At 42.0% G+C, this 17,552-nt stretch overlaps 1 long non-coding RNA gene across 1 annotated transcript; it reads right to left on the bottom strand.

Annotated features, from left to right (window-relative positions):
- Positions 1-13,529: 13,529 nt before the first annotated feature.
- Positions 13,530-15,808, bottom strand: LOC117132905. Its single transcript, XR_004456641.1, has 2 exons — positions 14,886-15,808; positions 13,530-14,380 (listed from the first exon to the last, which is right to left on the bottom strand). It is a non-coding gene; the product is annotated as an uncharacterized LOC117132905 (long non-coding RNA).
- Between the last annotated feature and the right edge of the window lie 1,744 nt (positions 15,809-17,552).

Below are 17,552 nucleotides of genomic sequence, written 5' to 3'. Positions count from 1 at the left end.
CACCATTTCTAACACCCACGGACCGTCCTAGGTCGGACTAACCCAGAACGACCCGAAAGTGTCACAGTTTTGACGAGTACCGTAGTCAGTCCGACCAACAATTTAAACAAATTCAAAATCTCGACCAGTCCGGCCACAATACTGTCCCTCTCGACCTCGGCCTAAGGCTTACCAACCCGTACCTCGGCCAAGAGTTGTGTTAAGTTTGGACAAAACTATATATCAGGGTTCTACGGGGATTTTATTAAACAAACATACTTTATTTATTTCACAAAGTCGGGAACTCGACTAAAGTCCTCAAATACAACAACAAAGAGAAAATAACGAGTCAAACGGTACCAATAAAAATCAAAACGAGTGAAAACATAAACATCTTGCTCCTTGCAAACAACACCAGAAAACTACGCTGGCCTCGTCCTCCTAACCCCGCAACCGCACAACCCTATACGGTTACATGCAAAGAAAAGGGGGGGGGTGAGCAATCATAGATTACTCAGTGAGTTTCCAAACACAGAACAACAACGACCCCTCCCCTTTGCGCAAACACAAACACAACAACAAGAAAGCAATGCGGAAGAGTAAACGTGCAACTACTAAAGCAATGCAATAACTTAAACATGAATGCAATCGCTCAAACATGAATGCAATGCAATAACTCTACTCCCCAATCTCATCCCGAGACCTAACTACAAACCACACGACAATCTAGACTCAATCCTAGACAAAAAACAAAACACTCGAAGGACGGAGCCTCGCTCTACACATCCCGGGATCCCTTCACAACCCGGAGCGCTATCCTCTCCACCCTGAACACTCCCGTACACAAACACAAAACTCACATGACCGGAAAACATCACTCTGGGGATTGGGTTTCTTCCAATCTAACCCGGGCTACATCGTCATGCAGCGTTTGTCTATGGGCGCAATCCACTTCACGTTGACAAGCCGTGGAGAGTAGTTCACTCCACCACTGGAGAATTGGGTTTCTCCCAATCTAAACCCATGGTCCACGCACATCACCGGAGAATTGGGCTTCTCCCAATCTAACTCCGAGACGGCCACACACTCACAAGCATTAGTATAGATGCAACATGTGGGAACCAAAATTCGCACTGTCGATTTCTGTTTAAATAAGGAAACTAGGAAAACCCTAATTTCCCAGAGGTCCCGGATCTCTGCGAGAGCCAACGACAAGTGATCGAATGTATGCGGAAATCATGAAAAGAAAACAAACGAGTTTAGAGAAAACAGTAGATCTTATTTCGAGTCCGCATAAGAGCGTTGCAATCATTACAAGAGAATACAAAGGCTTTGGCCGCAGGGGCCGTCAGCGAGTTACCTAGTTCTAGCAACATAAAACCCTAATCCTAGTTGAGTCGCAGCTCGATAACGAAAGACGAAAAAGATATCTAAAAGGCTTAGATTGATTTCGGACTGAACCTTGTTAAAGGCTGCCTACGTACCCCTTTCGAGGATCAAGCCGAACGTAGTTCAATTGATAGAGCTGGACAAGAGATCGAACTGCCTGGGCGAGTTCGTCTAGTAATTGAGTGCCAGTCATAGAAACCGAACTTGTCGAGAATAAGCCTAAAGTTTCTAAGTGCAGAGAATTCCGAATCTAAAAAAGTTCCCCCTATCTGCTCCTCGCCTAGGACTCCTTATATACTAGCTCCAAGGTCGGTTTACGTTTTTACTCTTCTGCCCTTAAGCCGTCATGGAGATATTCCATTTTCCCGATCTTCACAATTATCTTCAAAACTTCCGTATTTATCCGCGGAAACTTGACATTTATCCTTCCTCGTGGGCCAAGCGCGAACCATGCTGTGGTTCACGGGCTTTTGATTAGGAAAAATCGTAGGATGGGCCTCGAGTCGTGTTTTAGGTCCCTTTGGGCCGTCTTCCGACTCGACACGTTTACTACGAGTTTTCCGCGGTTTCTAATCGAAGTTTTAATCGATGAATTAGAATAGCGGGAAACATGGACTGAGCTTGCTACAGTCTTCGGGAGATAGCATTCGAAGGTTTGACGAGAATGCAAGGACTGGTGTCGTATCGATGTTCGGAAAGGTTCAATCGCTACACAGCGACCGAACTTTGGCTCGAGCCCGGTCGCTTCGTAGCGACCGAGCGGGACGAGCGCTCGGTCGCTACGTAGCGACCGAGCTTGGCTGAGCTCGGTCGCTACGTAGCGACCGAGCGGGACGATCGCTCGGTCGCTACGTAGCGACCGAGCTTTGGCTCGAGCTCGGTCGCTACGTAGCGACCGAGCGGGACGATCGCTCGGTCGCTACGTAGCGACCGAGCTTTGGCTGAGCTCGGTCGCTACGTAGCGACCGAGCGGGACGATCGCTCGGTCGCTACGTAGTGACCGAGCTTGGCTGAGCTCGGTCGCTACGTAGCGACCGAGCGGGACGATCGCTCGGTCGCTACGTAGCGACCGAGCTTTGGCTCGAGCTCGGTCGTTACGTAGCGACCGAGCGGGACGATCGCTCGGTCGTTACGTAGCGACCGAGCGGGACGATCTCTCGGTCGCTACGTAGCGACCGAGCTTTGGCTCGAGCTCGGTCGCTACGTAGCGACCGAGCGGGACGATCGCTCGGTCGCTACGTAGCGACCGAGCTTTGGCTCGAGCTCGGTCGCTACGTAGCGACCGAGCTGTGTGCATGCTTGGTCGCCGCGTATCGATCGAGCTTGGCTTGTCCGTGGTCTGATTTCCATACTCGAGCTTGTCCGCGGCCGATTTGGATACATGTCCGTTGCCTTCGGACAATCGGTATTTAGTGGTTCGATTGAGATTTGGAGGATATTTTACAGCAAGGCTCTTCGTAAAGATATCTTTACGAAGATTACTTTTCGTAAAAATGTTTATACTGATTTTTACGGACTTTCGGACATTGATTCCGTCGTGACCGATTTTGACCCCAACAGTTAGCCCCCCAGCTCGTTAGAACCATGAGCTTCTAGCGTGAGGTTCTAGCGAGTGGCTTGGCAAGTTAGGCAAGTTAGGTGAGTTAGGCGGAATTAATGGTTGAAAAGGTCAGTGGTAAGTGATCTTCTCGCTCTCCTAAAAGTAGAAAACGCGATAAGATTGGGGCTGCGCCTTATGATGGCTGCCTACGTACCCTTGTTGAAGGGATCAAGCCTTTCGTAGTTCGTCATGGAGTTAAGAATCTTATGACTAGTTTTCTAGTGAGACCTTTATGGTCTAGTTTTTATGTAGCGGTTATAAGGCGTTTTGCTGCCGATGGCATTTTGTATGGATGTAGAAGGAAAACTACGAGTTGTCATCTCGTAATCTAACTCTGTGTGAATTGCTATATCCGTAATCTGTTTCGAGAGTTTTCCGTAGTGGGTAAACTTGCGGGATTTCTGAAGATAATCGAATATTGGCAAAGAGACAAATTTTGGGATCTCGTATCAGGGTGTTTGATACTATGCCTAGAGATGTTAGAGACCAGTGCGCTGGGTTTAGGGCAAGACCTAGGTTTACTCCTGGTTTTAGAGGGTGCGATGACTAATTCGACTTACGTATCCCGTTTCAGTTTCATCCTGATTCCATACCGATTTAAAGTCCGCGATAGGTTCTCGGCTTATATGACTTGTATGGTTGGAATCGAGCATCTCTCCGGAGACCGGAAGTGCTGGACCAAAATTTCGGATTTCTTTTATAGCGCTATTATCCTTGTGTCGGATGTAAGAGAGTCATCTTCTACGAGATGGCTAAGTCTGTTTAGGACGTTAAGAGTTTGTTGTGATCAGCAACAAACTTAATGGTAAAACTTACTATTTTGAGTCTTCGCGAAGAATATATTTTGAGAAGATGTTAGTGCGTATGACTGTCTGGTCTTCCATGAAGGTGTTTTTATCGAGGAAGGAAATTTCGTCGAAGAACTAATCTTCAGGCGTCCGCGACGTCTCGCGATGCTGAAGATTTGTTATTCTTTCGTATGCCACGTTTCGTGCTTGAAATGTTCGCGGGCTTTGAAGATATTTCGCGATGTTGCGAGGGTTTAGTATTAGCCCTGTGTTTGAGAAACATTCTGGTTTGACTAAGAATGTTCGCAGCCAAAAATTGTTGTTCCTGCTCGGATGCTAATAGTTTTGTTTGCGATCGAGGAATTATGACTGAGGTGTCGTGTAAATTTGTCCATGGGAACAAGCGTTTTCCTTCATGGTGCTTTGTGAAGAGTTGGCCTTCCGAGATGTATTTCGTGCATTTTTAGGATGTTTCGTATAGCTCTAGAAGCTTTGTTACGAATTTTTCCTTACATGCCGCGTATTATGGTTAAAACGTTGCGGGCTTAAAGTGAATTGTGGAGCGTATTGAACTTGGTCAATTTTCGAAAAGTTTAGATTTTCCGTTAACCGTTTGGTTGTTAGGACTTAGTTTCGTTACGAAGAATTTATCATATGATTTCCGACTGTGGGCTATACGATAATTTATCATATCACATAACCGATTTTACGAAGGTCGTAACTCAGTGATATGTATACATATGTCAAAGTAGCATTGTTTCTGCGGGTTCTACGAGAAACGTTCCCGCTGTGATTTTGATCTTAGGTGAAAGTTGCTTGGAGTTACTCATGGAGTATTACCGAAGTTTATTTCAATACGATCTAGTCGCGGAACGTTTTTCATAGGTTTTTCGAGAGGATTCTCATGACACATTCGTTTCTTGAACGAATTGGTCAACCAGAGGTGGATCTAGCTAACCATCGGGAAGAAAGTGATCCTTTTAATGTGCACGATGCTACATATATTCTCGAGTTTTCTTTGTCCCAAATGTTTTCGATGCTTTTCCGTGACTTACTTGGTACAACGGAAACTGAAAGAAATGCTTTGGTGATTGAAGATTTCTCGTAGAAATTTTTAAAACGAAACTGGCTTTCTGAAGCCGGAAAAGGCTTCAATACTTTGGCTAATCGTCGAGTTTCAGTTTGATATCGGTACAAGTTTTCTGTACGCATGATTGCGACAAGAAATGATGTATAGTTTTTGAGATTATGTTCATGATCGTCTGGATATGTTGCTAGCGTTTAGACGAATATTAAGATTGTCGTTTGCCTATTCTTGACGATTTGCAGAAGTTTTTTGGGAGTATACGAGTATAGTATACGTACCTACTCCCCCCTTTTTTTTTTACGAAAGAAAACGGTTGAACCGATACTTTGAAGGTTGTGTACGTTTCCTCTTCTGATGTTTGGAATGATCGATAATTCGGGACGATTTATAGACGACGCTTGGACTGTGATTTGGTTGTTTCCACGTTGACGACTTGGGATATGTCGGTTCCGAGAAAATTGCCAGAAACGAATCGGTTTTAAGACGACGTTCATGTCTCTAACTTTTTCTCTCTTTAGGAAGCGAGCTTGATATGCGTGGCGATCGTTTCTCGACTTTCGGAGAGTTTAGATCGGTTTGCAAGATCTGGATGAACAATTATGGAACAATATATCGAGACAGGAAAAATCGCTTAAAACTTAGTTCGCTAGACTATCCGCCTAGGTTTTACGTTCCCTAAAGTTCTATGGCAGCCTCAAAGTAATTTCCTACGACAATTCCAAGTCTGATTTCAAAAATTTCAAGTCGGAAATACCTTAGTTCTCTCGAAGATGCAGTTTTGTCCCTTCTCAGTTTTGCGTGCTCATTTCCGTTTCCTATTCTCGTGTATGTTCGCCATTTCCGATATTGGTGTTTATCCTTTGAAACTTGACATTTATCTTTCGAACTTGACTGTTATCTTCTCCTTAGATAAGACGTCGATTTTTGTAAAAAAGGTTCAACGTAATCGTATAGTTAAGGCGGCTAAGGTGTTAAGTTAACCATTGCCGTTTTATACGATTAATCTGAATCCATGCGAGAAAATAGGTCTTTGCGGTTTTTTTTTTATATCGTAAAGTCTCAATGGTAACTTCAATCGAGGCGAAACAAGAGACGTTTCGATCGAGATTCGAAAGTGAACGCAAAGATGGAGGTAGGGTGAGCAGAAACAAGCCAAGGAGTTTAAGATGAGGTTTACTTGTTTTTGTCGTAAAATCTCAACGGAAACTCCGATTGAGACGAAACGAAAAGCGTTTCGATGAGAATTCAAAGGAGAACGCAAAGGAGGACCCCTTTGAGGCCTGACAGGTCGCTATAGCGAGTGAGGATGTCATCTCGGTCGTTATAGCGAGTGGAAGGGAGCCGAGACGAGTCCCACTTGTTTTCGTCGTAAAATCTCAACGGAAACTCCGATTGAGACGAAACGAAAAGCATTTCGAAGAGGATTCAAAGAAGAACGCAAAGGAAGAACCCTTTGAGGACTTACAGGTCGCTACGTAGCGACTGACAGTCTGACAGGTCGCTACGTAGCGAGTGGAAGCAAGCCGAGATGACTCCCACTTGTTTTCGTCGTAAAATCTCAACGGAAACTCCGATTGAGACGAAACGGAAAGCGTTTCGACGAGGAATCAAAATAGAACCCAAAGGAGGACCTTTCTGAGGCCTTACAGGTCGCTACGTAGCGACTGACAGTCTGACAGGTCGCTACGTAGCGAGTGGAAGCAAGCCGAGAAGAGTCCCACTTGTTTTCGTCGTAAAATCTCAACGGAAACTCCGATTGAGACGAAACGAAAAGCGTTTCGACGAGGATTCAAAAGAGAACCCAAAGAAGAACCCTTTGAGGACTTACAGGTCGCTACGTAGCGACTGACAGTCTGACAGGTCGCTACGTAGCGAGTGGAAGCAAGCCGAGATGAGCCCCACTTGTTTTCGTCGTAAAATCTCAACGGAAACTCCGATTGAGACGAAACGAAAAGCGTTTCGACGAGGATTCAAAAGAGAACCCAAAGGAGGACCTTTCTGAGGCCTTACAGGTCGCTACGTAGCGACTGACAGTCTGACAGGTCGCTACGTAGCGAGTGGAAGCAAGCCGAGAAGAGTCCCACTTGTTTTCGTCGTAAAATCTCAACGGAAACTCCGATTGAGACGAAACGAAAAGCGTTTCGACGAGGATTCAAAAGAGAACCCAAAGAAGGACCTTCCTGAGGCCTTACAGGTCGTTACGTAGCGACTGACAGTCTGACAGGTCGCTACGTAGCGAGTGGAAGCAAGCCGAGATGACTCCCACTTGTTTTCGTTGTAAAATCTCAACGGAAACTCCGATTGAGACGAAACGGAAAGCGTTTCGACGAGGATTCAAAATAGAACCCAAAGGAGGACCTTTCTGAGGCCTTACAGGTCGCTACGTAGCGACTGACAGTCTGACAGGTCGCTACGTAGCGAGTGGAAGCAAGCCGAGATGAGTCCCACTTGTTTTCGTCGTAAAATCTCAACGGAAACTCCGATTGAGACGAAACGAAAAGCGTTTCGACGAGGATTCAAAAGAGAACCCAAGGAAGGACCTTCCTGAGGCCTTACAGGTCGCTCCGTAGCGACTGACAGTCTGACAGGTCGCTACGTAGCGAGTGGAAGCAAGCCGAGAAGAGTCCCACTTGTTTTCGTCGTAAAATCTCAACGGAAACTCCGATTGAGACGAAACGAAAAGCCTTTCGACGAGGATTCAAAAGAGAACCCAAAGGAGGACCTTTCTGAGGCCTTACAGGTCGCTATGTAGCGAGTGGAGAGTTGGCTTGAGCTCGGTCACTACGTAGCGACCGAGCAGTGTGTGTGCTCGGTCGCTACGTAGCGACCGAGCAGAATGTGCGTGCTCGGTCGCTACGTAGCGACCGAGCAGCGTGTGCGTGCTCGGTCGCTACGTAGCGACCGAGCAGCGTGTGTGCTCGGTCGCTACGTAGCGACCGAGCAGTGTGCGTGCTCGGTCGCTACGTAGCGACCGTGCAGCGTGTTCGTGCTCGGTCGCTACGTAGCGACCGAGCAGCGTGTGTGCTCGGTCGCTACGTAGCGACCGAGCAGCGTACGTGCTCGGTCGCTACGTAGCGACCGAGCGTGTGCGTGCTCGGTCGCTACGTAGCGACCGAGCAGCGTGTGCGTGCTCGGTCGCTACGTAGCGACCGAGCAGTGTGCGTGCTCGGTCGCTACGTAGCGACCGAGCTGTGCAATCGTTTTGTTGTGTTTCCTTTTTTCGCGATTAACGTAGGGGTTTTTCAGCGGGTTTTTGGGAGAACAAGTTTTATCTTTCTGAAATGTTTTCGGAAAACGTGTTTTGGTAAAACCCTTACGCATCGAGATTTGTTTACAGGGTTTTGATAAGATCTATCGTTTCCCTTCTTGTTTACAGGGAGAAATCGCGAGCTTGTTTTAGTGCTCTTCCTGTGGCGGAAGGTCGCGACTATGTTTTCGATTTTGTTGAAAACTACGGCGTTTGCGTAAGCGTTGGCCATAGGACCAGTCAGTGCTGCGAGTTTGTCTTTCATATATCCAAACATCGTTTCGATCAAGCGTTTTGTGGCCATGAGTAAGAGTAATCCGTAACCCCCCCTCCTTCTAGCGCCAAACTGTGGGAACCAAAATTCGCACTGTCGATTTCTGTTTAAATAAGGAAACTAGGAAAACCCTAATTTCCCAGAGGTCCCGGATCTCTGCGAGAGCCAACGACAAGTGATCGAATGTATGCGGAAATCATGAAAAGAAAACAAACGAGTTTAGAGAAAACAGTAGATCTTATTTCGAGTCCGCATAAGAGCGTTGCAATCATTACAAGAGAATACAAAGGCTTTGGCCGCAGGGGCCGTCAGCGAGTTACCTAGTTCTAGCAACATAAAACCCTAATCCTAGTTGAGTCGCAGCTCGATAACGAAAGACGAAAAAGATATCTAAAAGGCTTAGATTGATTTCGGACTGAACCTTGTTAAAGGCTGCCTACGTACCCCTTTCGAGGATCAAGCCGAACGTAGTTCAATTGATAGAGCTGGACAAGAGATCGAACTGCCTGGGCGAGTTCGTCTAGTAATTGAGTGCCAGTCATAGAAACCGAACTTGTCGAGAATAAGCCTAAAGTTTCTAAGTGCAGAGAATTCCGAATCTAAAAAAGTTCCCCCTATCTGCTCCTCGCCTAGGACTCCTTATATACTAGCTCCAAGGTCGGTTTACGTTTTTACTCTTCTGCCCTTAAGCCGTCATGGAGATATTCCATTTTCCCGATCTTCACAATTATCTTCAAAACTTCCGTATTTATCCGCGGAAACTTGACATTTATCCTTCCTCGTGGGCCAAGCGCGAACCATGCTGTGGTTCACGGGCTTTTGATTAGGAAAAATCGTAGGATGGGCCTCGAGTCGTGTTTTAGGTCCCTTTGGGCCGTCTTCCGACTCGACACGTTTACTACAAGTTTTCCGCGGTTTCTAATCGAAGTTTTAATCGATGAATTAGAATAGCGGGAAACATGGACTGAGCTTGCTACAGTCTTCGGGAGATAGCATTCGAAGGTTTGACGAGAATGCAAGGACTGGTGTCGTATCGATGTTCGGAAAGGTTCAATCGCTACACAGCGACCGAACTTTGGCTCGAGCCCGGTCGCTTCGTAGCGACCGAGCGGACGAGCGCTCGGTCGCTACGTAGCGACCGAGCTTGGCTGAGCTCGGTCGCTACGTAGCGACCGAGCGGGACGATCGCTCGGTCGCTACGTAGCGACCGAGCTTTGGCTCGAGCTCGGTCGCTACGTAGCGACCGAGCGGGACGATCGCTCGGTCGCTACGTAGCGACCGAGCTTTGGCTGAGCTCGGTCGCTACGTAGCGACCGAGCGGGACGATCGCTCGGTCGCTACGTAGTGACCGAGCTTGGCTGAGCTCGGTCGCTACGTAGCGACCGAGCGGGACGATCGCTCGGTCGCTACGTAGCGACCGAGCTTTGGCTCGAGCTCGGTCGTTACGTAGCGACCGAGCGGGACGATCGCTCGGTCGTTACGTAGCGACCGAGCGGGACGATCTCTCGGTCGCTACGTAGCGACCGAGCTTTGGCTCGAGCTCGGTCGCTACGTAGCGACCGAGCGGGACGATCGCTCGGTCGCTACATAGCGACCGAGCGGGACGATCGCTCGGTCGCTACATAGCGACCGAGCGGGACGATCGCTCGGTCGCTACGTAGCGACCGAGCTTTGGCTCGAGCTCGGTCGCTACGTAGCGACCGAGCTGTGTGCATGCTTGGTCGCCGCGTATCGATCGAGCTTGGCTTGTCCGTGGTCTGATTTCCATACTCGAGCTTGTCCGCGGCCGATTTGGATACATGTCCGTTGCCTTCGGACAATCGGTATTTAGTTGTTCGATTGAGATTTGGACGATATTTTACTGCAAGGCTCTTCGTAAAGATATCTTTACGAAGATTACTTTTCGTAAAAATGTTTATACTGATTTTTACGGACTTTCGGACATTGATTCCGTCGTGACCGATTTTGACCCCAACACAACACAACTCAAACAAGCATGAGGGAGCTCCACCTCTAACCTCCATTCAACACACATCTAGACTAAATGCAGGACACACACACCCACTCGCCCTAGTCTAGACCACAACACAAAACACAACTAGCATGAGGGAGCTCCATCTCTAACCTCCATGCGACACTTGGTCTAGACTCGACAACTCTAAAGCGAGTGACACACTAAACAACTACCCGACATAAGAGAGAGTCTCACTCAAATCTCTATGCAACCCCAACTTCACTACATGCAATCCATATGAACCGGCATGAGAGAGTTTCACTCAAATCTACATGCTACACAACACCATAACATATGCAACCACAAAACTAAGGATGCCTGCATGTAATCTAACCACGTAACAACACAATACATATCAATCATGGTATCACCCGTAGACAACCATGTTCACAACAACAAGACAAGATATGCATAACCATAACTATAACATACATTATAATTAAACACTCAATCATGGGGTCTACCAACTCCCACACGCACACACATAAACCGCAAATGTGGTCCTAGCTCATGAACCCTCATGGTTCAAGCTGCATACACACATGGTTAGCAACACACAAGACACATACACAGAGGTCCACCTAGGTCTTCACAAGCCGCACAACACCTCCAAAAGCCAAAGACCACCTCTCTTAGCACAACACAACAGATCCTAGGACAAGGATCAACACATGGAAATACTCTCCTCACTCACTTAGAAATTTTTATCGTTTTTAGCCATTTTCTCTCTCAAGAACAACCCATAAGATAGAGTGAGAGAGAAGGCACATGGGGTTTCTAAAATTTTAAAACTCATCCTAAGGGTCCTATTTATAGCGAAAAAGTAGGGTGGGAACACTTGACATGTGTAGTTCCACTTGTCACCAAAATGCACTCCAAAAGCTCCCATGCACTAAAGTACACTGAATCAAACCATTTACGTCCCATCTTCTAGAAGTTAAACCTCCTTCCCATGTAGGTTCACTGTACCAAAAATCAGAACGAAACTTGATTCCCAAGTTTAGTTTCCACCTCACCACGTTTTAGCTCCAAAATGACCTTTAAGCTTAACACATGTGAAACCTACTCCTTAGTCTTGTATCCCTTGCTCCTGTAGACTTCAGTTTGTAGGGGAGAACCACTGCATGGAAGTTTTGTGCTGATATGTTTTCACAACTCAATCTGGCATCCTTTTCCCTCAACTACCTCGTTTCGACCATATCGGCAAAAACCGTCTTCCTCCGGACTATCTTGGTGTTCCTCCAAACCATCTTGGTTTTGTCTTGACAAAACTCTCAAATATGTCCTAAAATACCTTAAATAAGGTTCCTAGATAGATTCCCTAACTCATGAATTTATAGTAGCCACCTTCGTCTTCTAACCGTTACCAAACCTCTGCGTAGACCATCTCTGAAACTTCTATCGACCATCTCCTTATAGGCTCGTACAAACTTGATTCTGATTCGACCAAATGTCTTCCACTAACCCAACTTGATGATTGAGATTGAGTCTTACTTAAATTGTTGACTTTGGAAATGCAATATTTAAATAGTATTTAAATAGATAATTTGTTATTTATCTATTATTGTTATTTAAAATGCAATATTTAAATAGTATTTATGTTATTTAAAATATTTCAGTAATTTAAAAAAAAAACTAAAATTAAAATTAAATATTAATAGATATTTTTATTATGATTATCTAATTTATATGATATTATAGATAATTTGTTCTTTAGTTTACAGATTTTACAGCATATGTAAAAGAAAAATGTAAGTTTTTACCCTAATATACATAAAAAAAAAATTGTTTTCTTTTTCTTACTGTAGCTTTAAAAGTAAAGGTAAAACATGGTTAGTAAAATTTAATAGAAACTTAATACTGACTTTAACTTTTAAAAATAAAGCTATATCGTAGTTCGTAAAGTTTAGTCATTTAAAAATAAATAAAACTAAAAAAGGAAGATAAAAACCCAACTAATCACATATACTAAAAAAGGAAGAAAAGGGAAGATAAAACTAATATTCACCCTTAATACTTATTTTTAATAAGTTAATGTACACCGACCAAGCAAACTAAAAGCACTTACGTAATTGTAATTCAGTATTTTCTCATTTTTGGAAAATATTGACTTTTCGTTTGACGTCCAAAAAAAGAAGACTTTTCATTTGATCATTGGGAAAATCGCATAAAAATATTGAGAGTGGCACATAGTCACACTTTAAACTTTGAAGTTTTTTCACTAGCACTTTAAACCTTTAAAGTAATATTTGTATCACAAAAAACCTTCAACTTGGTTTACTTGTTCTTCAAGTTAAAAACTGACTTGTACAATAGGTAATTATGATGATATGTCAGTTTTTTTCGAAAAAATAATAATTATTTAATTAATAAAATTAATAAAAAATTGTAAAAATCATAAAAATTACTAAAAAAAATGGAAAATCAAATAAAAATTCAGAAAATTAAATAAAAATTCAGAATATAAAAAATTAGAAAAATAAATTTTTGATAAAAAATTCATAAAACTAAATAAAAATTCAAAAACAAATAAGATTAAATTAAACTACATAAATTAAATAAAAACATAATAAATAAATAAGATTAAATAAAAATACAGAAATTGAATAAAATTCAGAAAATTAAAGAATAATCACAAAAAAAATTCATAATAGTTTTTGTAATCATAAGATTTTTAATAAAAATCAAACATGTCATCGTTGAAAATAACAGTTTCAAGCATATCACTAATAACGATGGTGGTTTCTCACATAATCATTTACAGTGAAGTTTTGACATAGCTATCGTTTTGAATGATGGTTGCCGAAAACATCATAATTTTAACAATGATATCGGAAATTATCGTTAGAGATATGACAAAACGTCATTGTTAATGGTTATATGAGAAACCACCATCGTCATCAGTGATATGTTTGAAATTTTTATTGTCAGCAATGATAGGTTTGTTTTTATAAAAAAAACTTGTAATAAGAAAAAACTATTTTTGAATTCTTTTTTTAGTTTTTAGTTTTTTCTTTCATTTAACTTTCTGTATTTCAATTTAATCTTATTTATTTATTTAATATTATGTATTTTAATTTAATATAACTTATTTTGATTTTTTTTGAATTTTATTCAATTTTCTGTAGTTTTAATTAATTTTCTGAATTTGTATTTACTTATCTGATTTCTTATTTAATTTTCTAATTTTTTTTAAAAAATATTTATTTTATTTATTAATAATGTTTTTTTTAAAACCGACACATCATCATAATTACCTGTTGTACAGGTCAGTTTTTGGCTTGATGAACACGTAAATCAAATTGAAGGTTTTTTGTGATATAAATGCCACTTTAAAGATTTAAAGTGCTAGTGAAAATTCTTCAAAGTTTAAAGTGTCACTAGATGTCACTTTCAAGATTTTTTATGCAAGACTTGGTAAAACGAAATTAGAAAAACTACTATCATGTTTGAATTTTTTACATATACACCCATTTTAAGTTTCTATTTACATAATTTTACACGTGCACACATATTGCATACGGTTTGTGTCTTATACCCTTATACTAAATTAACTATACACTTTCCTATTTTCAAACTAGACGAAGATACGTAAACTATTAGAGCAACATTATTGATTGTCCTTAGTTTTGAGTCCCTAGCTTATTTAAATAATTTTTGGTTGGTAAGAGACAAAGTTAAGGACAATCACAAAAGAGTTGATTATTGGTAGGACTTTTAATAAGATACAAACAGACTCATGTGTCTCTTTATGAATTTAGTGGCATTTGCTAGCTGATACATTGCCTTTGGTTTCAATATATGACAAGAAATAACCAATAAAGAAAACTACAAATTACAAAACGCATGAACAAATAAATATATATATATCAGTTGATATACACAGTTGTTGTGAGCAAGAAGCCCATCAAGAAAGATATATCACTTGTTTGGTTCTTGGCCAAAGATCCCATACAAGAGCTAAGAGCTTAAGTGTTCTGAACCTTCCTCTGCAACATCAGACTATATCAAGGTTAGATTACATCTGTTTCAGGGTGTGTAATATAAGTCTTAGAAAGCACAACAATCCTCATTCTAATCACCAGAATGCTTAAGGAAGTAACACACAACAAGAGCGAAGGAGACTTATTTCTAACAAGCATGGAAGTTATGATAAATTTAACACTTACAGAAGGTTCGAAATCAGGATTTGACATATTCACTGTGAGGTTTCTCATCAATATCAGTACCTGCCAAGAACAATCAACTGGCAGCTACGTATATGCACCAGGAAACTTAAACAAGAAAATACTGAACCAAGGTTGTTTATTTGGCCAACTTCTCCACAGAATCAGGGTACTACCAAGCAAACTTTGTTTATGAAACAAAATCTACAGAATGCAGCCGTTACTATTAGATTCAGCTATGTGACAGGCTTACTATAAAGATTAAAATCACCTAAATTATGGATGTATCACAGTCCCACACATCATATAACCAAAAGGCAAACAAGCATGTTGTAACTCACAGTTTCGAAATTTATAGGATCCATTTCCTTGAGCTTTTCCATGCGGCCTTTGCTGTCAGGATCGAAGATACTCCCGATGAAGTTATTAACTTCAGCAAAACAGGTAGATTATTCACCTTTGAATCGCAGAAAAAGCTGTGGATGAAACAACAGATCCTCTGGACTTCGATCAAAATCAACGAGAAGAGAACCGTTGAGAGAGAAGCGCCGTCGAGAGAGATGTGGCGTCGAGAGAGAACCGCCGTCGATAGAGCCGCTCGAATCGTCGCCGCTTGAATCGCCTTCGAGAGAGAACCAATTTGTTTTCGAAGTGAATCTCAGACCTACACGTGGCTCGTAAGGACCACACCGAAAACTTCTTAATTAAGAGGCGTCCTTGTTTTTATTGGTTATTTTTCATTTAATTATGAGTGTTTAATTGCTAAGATATCCCTCTAAGGACACCGATAATCTTGCCCTTAGATTCTTTGTTCTCTCTCATATATCAAATCGGAACCACTTTCCCAAATACCAAATTCATGAACCCTAATTTTGTTGATTTACTTTTTTTTCTTCCGGTCCTGTTGAAGACAACAAGAACGAACTAGATCCTTTCTTATTCTTCCTCGCTTTTTCTCGATCCATGACGAAATTGAAGAAGCCCAGGGAAGCTCTCGTAGAAGCTTCAGAAGATGGGTTACTTGTCAAATCTCAAGACCCCGAGTTCCTCCTCCGTGAATGCACCGGTTTTTCATGTCGCCGTCCCGCCTCGTCTCCGTCAGCCACGAACACGGTGAAGAGCTTGGATCAAGTGTATTTCATCCAAGTGATTGATTGGCGACCACAGATTGAAGCTTGGGTCAAGAGCTTCGAATCGAGCGCTTAGATCCTCGGGAGACGTGTGATCTTGATCCGTCATTCGCCGCATCCGAACCTTTGTAGAGGTGATTGACCTGACGCCGCTGACTTATGTTAGGACTTTTCAGGCGTTGCATTTGACGGGTGTGATGCTTTGTTAATGCTAAGTCAGAGCTTTAGGGTGATTCATGTTGAGTTTAACTAAAGGATGCCTAATACTTGAGAGGATCGTAGTAAAGTCAAGGTCTAATGCTGTTCATGCAAGAACCATTAGAGTAACTAGAAGAGATTCTTTTATACTGCCATTATGTTGAAACTCTACTTTTTCACGGTATTGTGGATGATTTTGGTGTTCCTGGAAGAACAAACCCAAGATCAGCTGAGTTCCAACCAGCTTGGGTGTTTGCAAATGGAATGTTCGGTTTGTTTTTTTGTTTGAATAGCCGTAAAGCAAGGTCTTGGAGATTTGGTACTGGTAAGAAACCTTATTGTAATTAAAACTGTGAATCTGGCTAAGTATCATGTCCACAAAGATGATGAAACCGAACCTCTAGGTAGAACAAATTGTGCCATCAGTTTGATAATTTTAAGAAAGTAATTTGCTGCTGGGAATCGTAGTGTAGTGTAGTCAAGGTGTATGATTCTTGCACTAGATAATTATTTTGATAGCTAAGAAAATCCATACAAGTGTGCAAAAGGAAGACAACTTGAATCGTCGGTAAGAAACAAAACAAAAGAAAAATATAAGTTTAGCTAAAAAAGTGAGACGAGTGTTAGACGAGTGTTCAAACAAGTTTTAGACGAGTGTTCATATTTTATAGATCCACATCTTTTTCTGTCAACATTTTCTTTGTCCACAGTTCATTTATTTTTATATACATATTTTTTGTGGATGTCTTATCCATCTAATACTATCCACAATATTTTAATTACAAAAATATTTTCTATGTTAAGTTTCTAAAGTATATATAAATAGATGTCGAAATATAGAGAATAAAAAGTTAATATTTGAGATAAAAACAAGTAAAGAAATAGGGTTAAACTAATAACAAAACCACCAAAGCTCTCATGAAGGGTATTTTTGTCCGAGCAGATATCAAGTACCAAAGGAAAGTGCCTCAAATGTTGAATGTGTTCTTGAGTGTAAGACAAACTCAGAATATGGTCCATGGTATAAACAACTCATCATGTTTCATGTTTGGTTCCACAATATTCTCCTTCACGTAAAATTATGAGGAAAGTACTTGTTGATAACGTGTTTTATACAACTATACTTATGAATCTAATATTTTATATGTTTTTTTTTAACAACAAACTACTTCATTAAAAATTAGGGCCTAAACCGGCAAGAACGAGTGTGAGTTACAAGCAGCATCCTTAGTGATGTGCCGCAGTCCACAGATCATTTCATGGAACCAGCTCAGCATGGAGTTCAGGACGTTCTGAACATTTCAACCGAGGTTCATGTTTTTCACTCTGCCAGACTTGAGAAAGATCATGCCATTGCCAGACTTGAGAAAGATCATCCCAGACTTGAGAAAGATCATGCCAGACTTAGAAAGATCATGCCAGACTTGAGAAAGATCATCCCAGACTTGAGAAAGATCATGCCAGACTTGACTTGGATCATGAGGTTTCACAAAATGATCGAGACTTCTCTCTTTTGGCTCAATTGGCTCATACTGCACGTACCGGCGACCGTACTGATGGACTGATCGACCCTTTTGATCAGTTCATGCACTTTTATCAGCCAAATCTCACTAAGGCAAGGATCCTTCACCTTTCTGAAGACATAGGACGCACTTGGTCCAGTCTGGTTCATGATCCGGA

This window comes from Brassica rapa, chromosome A03 (assembly GCF_000309985.2).
Source record: "Brassica rapa cultivar Chiifu-401-42 chromosome A03, CAAS_Brap_v3.01, whole genome shotgun sequence".
In the NCBI taxonomy this organism is placed as follows: domain Eukaryota; kingdom Viridiplantae; phylum Streptophyta; class Magnoliopsida; order Brassicales; family Brassicaceae; genus Brassica; species Brassica rapa.
Note: the sequence above shows the minus strand (reverse complement) of the source record. Positions and strands in the feature narration are given on the sequence as shown.